This window comes from Selaginella moellendorffii, unplaced genomic scaffold (genome assembly GCF_000143415.4).
Source record: "Selaginella moellendorffii unplaced genomic scaffold, v1.0 SELMOscaffold_68, whole genome shotgun sequence".
Classification (NCBI taxonomy): Eukaryota; Viridiplantae; Streptophyta; class Lycopodiopsida; order Selaginellales; family Selaginellaceae; genus Selaginella; species Selaginella moellendorffii.
The window spans coordinates 51,921-58,460 of NW_003314329.1; the positions used below are offsets into that span (position 1 = coordinate 51,921).

General features: G+C 53.6%; 1 non-coding gene across 1 annotated transcript; it reads right to left on the reverse strand.

Annotated features, from left to right (window-relative positions):
- Window positions 1-1,089: 1,089 nt before the first annotated feature.
- LOC112340655 lies at window positions 1,090-1,208 on the reverse strand. The gene has a single exon (XR_002990211.1). It is a non-coding gene; the product is annotated as a 5S ribosomal RNA (ribosomal RNA).
- Window positions 1,209-6,540: the final 5,332 nt, after the last annotated feature.

Below are 6,540 nucleotides of genomic sequence, written 5' to 3' on the forward strand. Positions count from 1 at the left end.
CTATGGATGCCACGTGGCAAACCCTTGGAAAGGTGGCATCTTGGAGGTTGCATGTCACGTGACAAACCCTTGGAGAGGTGGCACCTTTGAGGTTGCATGCCACGTGACATGACATTGGAAGGTACCTCTTCTGCACTTGTATGCCATGTGGCATACCTCAGGCCCTGGATATGTCGGGCCCCGGACATGTCGGGCCCCAGATATGTCGGGCACCCGATATGTCCGGCCCCAGATATATCGGGCCCCAGACATGTCGGGCACCCAGACATATCCGGGCCCCGGATATGTCGGGCACCCGATATGTCGGGCCCCAGAGATGTCGGGCCCCGATATCTCCGGCCCCGAACATGTCGGGCACCCGATATGTCGGGCCCCCGGACATATCCGGCCCCGGACATGTCGGGCACCCGATATGTCCGGCCCCGGACATGTCCGGGCCCCGATATGTCCGGCCCCAGAAATGTCGGGCACCCGATATATCCGGCCCCAGACATATCGGGCCCCGGACATGTCGGGCACCCGATATGTCGGGCCCCGTACATGTTGGGCACCCGATATGCCGGGCCCCAGATGTGTCTGGCCCTGGATATATCCGAGTTTTATTTTGACACGTGGCATGGCCTTTGGTTTGATCTCATAGAGTTTTATGGTTTTCAATGTGTGCCACATTGACACATGGCATGCACTTTGGTTTGTGCTCAGAGTTTTATGGTTTTCAATGTGTGCCACATTGACACGTGGCATGTGCTTTGGTGAGTTTTATGGTTTTCAATGTGTGTCACATTGACACGTGGCATGCCCTTTGGCTTGTTCTCATAGTTAGAGTTTAGCATCCTTGTATGCCATGTGAAATACATATGTTTGGACTTGCTTGCCATGCCACGTGGTGACAGTCACAACACATTCTTTGTGACTTATATCCTAGTTAATAACTAACTAATGACACAATTTGGCAAACACACCTTACATTGACAATTGTAAGTAGTATTTAAGGACCATACACTTATATGCTATGGAAAAATACTCAAAGTTTATATATTAAAACAGTGATCTTACAAAAATAAATGACTTGTAAGGAATAAAACAAAAAGAGGGGGTCACTTGGACTTCCCGGGTGGTCACCCAGCCCAGTACTATTCAAGCCCAGGGACGCTTAACTTTGGAGGTCTGATGGGATCCAGTGCCATAGTCACGGTTTGAACCCACTCTAAAATATTTCACACTCCCCCTACTCTTATAGTGTGGGGCAGCTTGATCCAAAGCTGCAGCGTACCTCCACAATCCCGTGTTCTTTTTGGGCGCCAAAAAGCACGCCCGCGGGACATGTGGTACCTCCCCAACAATTCACGAAGACCGCGTTTTGGGGCCCAAAACGCGCGCTGCAAAATGTGGGGTACCTCCCCGACTTTTCGTGAAAAATCGCGTGTTTTGGGCCCCAAAAAAAGCCCGCGGAACACGTGGTACCCTTGCAACTTCTCGCGAAAAATCGCGCGTTTTGGGCCCCAAAACGCGCCCCGCGAAATGTGGGGTACCTCCCCGACTTTTCGTGAAAAATCACGCGTTTCGGGCCCCAAAAAAAGCCCGCGGAACACGTGGTACCTTTCCAACTTTTCGCGAAAAATCGCGCGTTTTGGGCCCCAGACATTCCGGGCCACTTTTTTTTCCCCCTCCCCCCCTTTTCCGTGCCACGTGGCAGGCGGGCAGGGCCTTCCCCCCCTCCCTCACGCACGCGCAGGCTGAGGCTCAGCCTGCGCCTTCTCCGTGCGCTTCGGGCCCGGGAGAGTCCTCCCCCCTTCCTCCCTCCGTCGCACGGCAGGTGGGGGCCCCTCCCCTTTCCCGCCGCGTGACGCTGGCCCTTGCCAAGCAGCCGTGCCGCCCCCGAGGCTCGCCTCCCTTGGAAGCCCGGAGGACCACACTGCTGCCTCCCTCCCCCTCGCCCGACAGGCGTGCGGATGTGGTCCCAAGGCCATGCCCATGGACCGCACAGCACGACTCTGCCAAACGCTGGAGTGGGTGCCAGGGAAGCCACGCCGAGGCTCTCCGCAGCCGAGAACCCTTGCACAACCCCACCCCCCATCAATACTGGGGAGGCCCCCCCCACGCCACCGGCCAAAGGCCACGAGCACTCACACATGCGACACTGCCCAGGCATTCCACGTCGGGAGTTCCGCGTCTGGATCGCCGATCGGGTAACACCTGGACGGATGCTGCACGTGCTTGCCACCAGAGCAGCTGAGCACCGTTTCCTTCGGCCGGTGGGCACGGGAAGCCCACAAGGTGAGGCACACAAGGGGAGCCATCGAAGCGCCACGACGTGACCCTGGCAAGTGAGCCAACTCTCGTTTGTATGGGAAGCAGAGCTGGGCAGCCGCAGTTCAACCCCAGCTGCCCGAGAGCCTCCACTCCCCACCCATCATCCTACAGGTAAGAAAGTCCCTCCTCTTTCTGGGACAACAGCTTTTGGCTATTTGTCCCAGTCCGAGTTCAAGCTTGAGCGTGAGCAGGAGCCAAGTCCAAACGCGAGCCCGAGCAAAAGCCCGAGTACGTGCTCAAGCCTGACTTCAAGCCCAAGTCCAAACAGGCAGGAGCCCGCGCATGCCCTGGAAGTCCAGCAGGGGGTGTGGAGAGGTCTGACCTCGGCTGCCCACACTCCCATCCCCCACTTGTGAGACACAAAATCCCTAGGCCCCAAAGTGGAGCCGGAAGGGCGCCACATGGTAGTGGCCGAAGCGAGAGCCAAACGAGCGTAACATGTTTGGACCCAAAGCTCCGACTTGAAAAGTCAAGAGCGGGAGTGGAACTCCCAACGAAGTGCTCGAGGAACGAGCACGAAGCGAGCAAAAGGTGAGGCTCCAAAAAGGGACCCTAAAGGACCAACACATGACACGTGGGAGAGTCCGAGATGGACCCGAGATGGAGTCCGAGGTGGAGTCCGAAGTGGAGTCCGAGGTGGACCCGAGATGGACCCGAGGTGGAGTCCAAAGTGGAGTCCGAGGTGGACCCGAGATGGACCCGAGTTGGAGTCCGAAGTGGAGTCCGAGATGGAGTCCGAGATGGAGTCCGAGGTGGACCCGAGATGGACCCGAAATAGAGTCCGAGATGGAGTCCGAGATGGACCCGAGCTGGAGTCCGAGATGGAGTCCGAGATGGACCCAAGATGGACCCGAGATGGAGTCCGAGATGGAGTCCAAGATGGAGTCCGAAGTCGAGACCGAGACCGGGACCGAGACCGAGACCGAGACCGAGATCAGGACCGAGACCGAGACCGAGGCCGAGGCCGAGACCGAGCCCGAGCCCGAGTCCGAGTCCGAATCCGAGTCCGAGTCCGAGTCCGAGTCCGAGTCCGAGTCCGAGTCCGAGTCCGAGTCCGGAGCCTGAGAGGGTGAAAGCCCAAAGCGTTCATCTCCCAGACCCTGGGGGGTTTGGTGAGCTCCAAAAGTATAGTAGGGGGAGGACTGCAGTGGAGCCAGTTTGGCCAGGAAAGGCCAGTTTGGCCCAGGAAGGCCGGACCCAGTGTTGGGTGATGAGCTGCCCACTAGGAAGTCCAAGACTAGAGTGAACACGGACCGACAAGCGGGGTAGCTTGGTGAAGTGTTCAAGAGCCGGCTCTAGTTCCCCCGGGAGATCGACTGGCCGATGCTCCCAGTCCAAGTGTGGGTGGCACTATCTACTTGGATACCAGGCGTGGCTCAACGGAACCTCGCTCTAAGCCCATGGCTAGAGCACCTAAAGGCGAAAGGCGGGGAGAGTACCCAGGTGGCTCGCGTAAGGCCACGGTGTTCCGAAATGTTGTCCCAAAAGCCTAGACTGTGGAAAGGAAGAGGAGCAGTCCTCTGGGGTAGTGACCAAGGACACAGTCGTGTGGTGAGGAAGTCCTAGAGGACCATGGGACTTAGTGGCCGGGCCTGTGGGCCTCGATCCAGTGGCAGTGTTGGTAAACACGGCCAGGGGCAGAAAGGGACTTGGTAGGAACTGACAAAGGGACTTTGGGGAAGGCGATTCCCCAAGTCTGTGGGCATCCTAAGGATGCTAAGGAGCGGGTCTAGGATGACCACTCGTGAACAGATGGCCCAGTCTTGGAGAGACGGGATGGTGATGCAAGTGGTATTGGACCACTAGTGCAGCAAAGGTGAATGGGCATGGCCTTAGCGTAACGGGCCGAGATGTCAGTGGTACCTTCGGGTGTCGGTCTTCGGACCGGACACGTGGAGCACTTGGACCAGGTGCAAGTGTTGAGTGGCATGGATGCCATTCTTGGGGCTAGCAAGTCCCAAGTCCTGAATTGGACTAATGGAGGTTGTGAATGAGACTCCTCCAAATGGTCGAAGGTGTGGTTAAGTGACTAAAGTAGAATGGAAAAATTAGTCGCTTACAATTTGGTATCGGAGCTGTTCCTTAGTCCGACTTTTATTGGTGCTCAAGTATATCACCACTAGTGTTGGCATCGGAAGGTCCGAGGAGTGGGCCTATCCTTGAGGAGTAGCAAGTCGGGAAGACATGGCTCTCCATTACAGTTCATGTGTGAACTTGTAGACGAGGTGGTGGATAGAAAAGGGCCAATAATGGAACAACTTTGGGATCTTGGGAACAGTGCAAGGTTTTCCTCATTGAGTTGAGGATGTGATCCGGATGAGCATTTGTCTCAGCAAATTGGCTTAGGTTGTTGTGGTAAACAACTAAAGTTGGGATCACGGGAAAGACAGAGACTCCAAAACAATAAAGGAGTCACAAGATTATCCTCATATAGTTGAGGTTGGTGCTCATGAATGTGAGACCAAAGGTAATGACCGTGGAAGGTCAAATACGGAAGAGGACTCAAGTCCTTGAAATGGTAGCCGGGGCTACCTCTAATAAATGCTGGAACAACCCAAGGAGTTGGGGGTGTATTAAGTGGATGAGTTGGTATTCTCATCACATGGACAAGTAGTCCTAAGGGGCAAAGGTTGCCCCCAGAGAACAAAATCAAGTGTCGGAGTAACACTTGTGAAAATAGTCCTTTTGAGTAGGACCGGAATGCAAGAAGTGTATTCCAGTGAGCTAGTGCCTCACAAGTAGGACCTTACAGGTCGGTGGATTAACCAAGTCCAAAATTGCTAGACGACTCAAGTAGAGTCAAGGGATGGTCCTAAAAGGACTGATAGAAGCATTTGGACTGAGGTGCGTTGTAGCCCACAAAGGATGGGAAGGGGATCATTGGATCCAAGGATGAGAACAGAGGGTATCTCATCGATGGCAAAATGTGCCATGCTAAAGTTATGGGAAAGGTGTTCCCAGAAGAAAACAACTTTGATATAAAGTTGGGTGTGACCTCTATGGGGCAGTGCTAACAGATGGTTGGCATGAGAAAGAGCGGTGTTGGTCTTGGCAAAGACTTAGACACGAAAGGGAAATGTCATAGAGGTAGGCTCGTGGAGCCGATGGTGTGGAGACACCAAATGTGCCAAGGTGTGATACCTTGAGGCTATGTTGGTGGGTTCATGAGAACCCCTTGCCAAAGGAATCCCAATGGAAATGGAAATGGCATAGCCTAAGCTGCAGAGCATGCAATTGGAGTGTGGTGACCCAGATAATGATGGAGGTGTGAAAGCACCAAGCAATGAGTTGTAGCACTTGACAACTATGAGGCAACTAAGCAAGAGGTGCAAAATAACTGGTTAAACGGGTAGAAGGTAGCTACCCAAGACTTCTTAATAGCATAAGGAAGTCGGATATACCCTTACGGGGGATAAGTTGCTTGTGTTGCGATATAGTAAGTCAATGTCATAAAAGGAAATACTCATTGTCAAGAAAGCCATCATTGGGACACCTGGACACTCTAGAACACCAGAAGGTGGTGTTTGATGTCGCGAGGGCAATGGATAAAGCCCAAGGGACTAAGTCCCTAGCGAATGATGGATAGAAGGTGCTATCCAAATGTCCAAGGTTGCGGAGACAGGAGAGGACTGTCTACCCAAGTTGGACAAAGCCAAAAATGGAATTTTGGCAAGGCTAGTGATGGGCATGTAAAGGCCCATAAACAACAATGTAATCCCAGTGTGTGGGATTATAAGCTGAGCATACCCGGATTGAGGAACCACTCCCTGGGCTATTGGGTAGGTTCATCCCTAAGAATACTTGCTAAGGCATGATAAAAAGTGCAAAGCTATCCTCCTGGTCTGGAGGAGAATGACCGAAGGAAAGGTGTGAAGCCAAAGGCAAGTAGTATTGGGATGGAACTGAACCATAGAAATCAAAGGGCATATCCAACAGTGGTTATGAAAGTTGGGAGTGGAGAATCAAGAGGGTGCTCGAGGATGTTGTTGCTAGCAACCGTGATGCCATGGAGAGTCTAAAATATGGAATTGTCCATGTTAGACTATATGGCAACTATAAAACTTGCGAAAGGGGAGGCCTTAGCAAGCTGAGGGACAGAGTTCCTTCAAGGTTCCCAAAGACGATTCTAGGTAGCATAGTACCTAGAAAGGCCAAGTGTAAATGGTTCATGGAACGCGCGAAATCAGAGTGGCGCAGCAGAAGCGTGGTCTTGAAGCTTGCCATGAG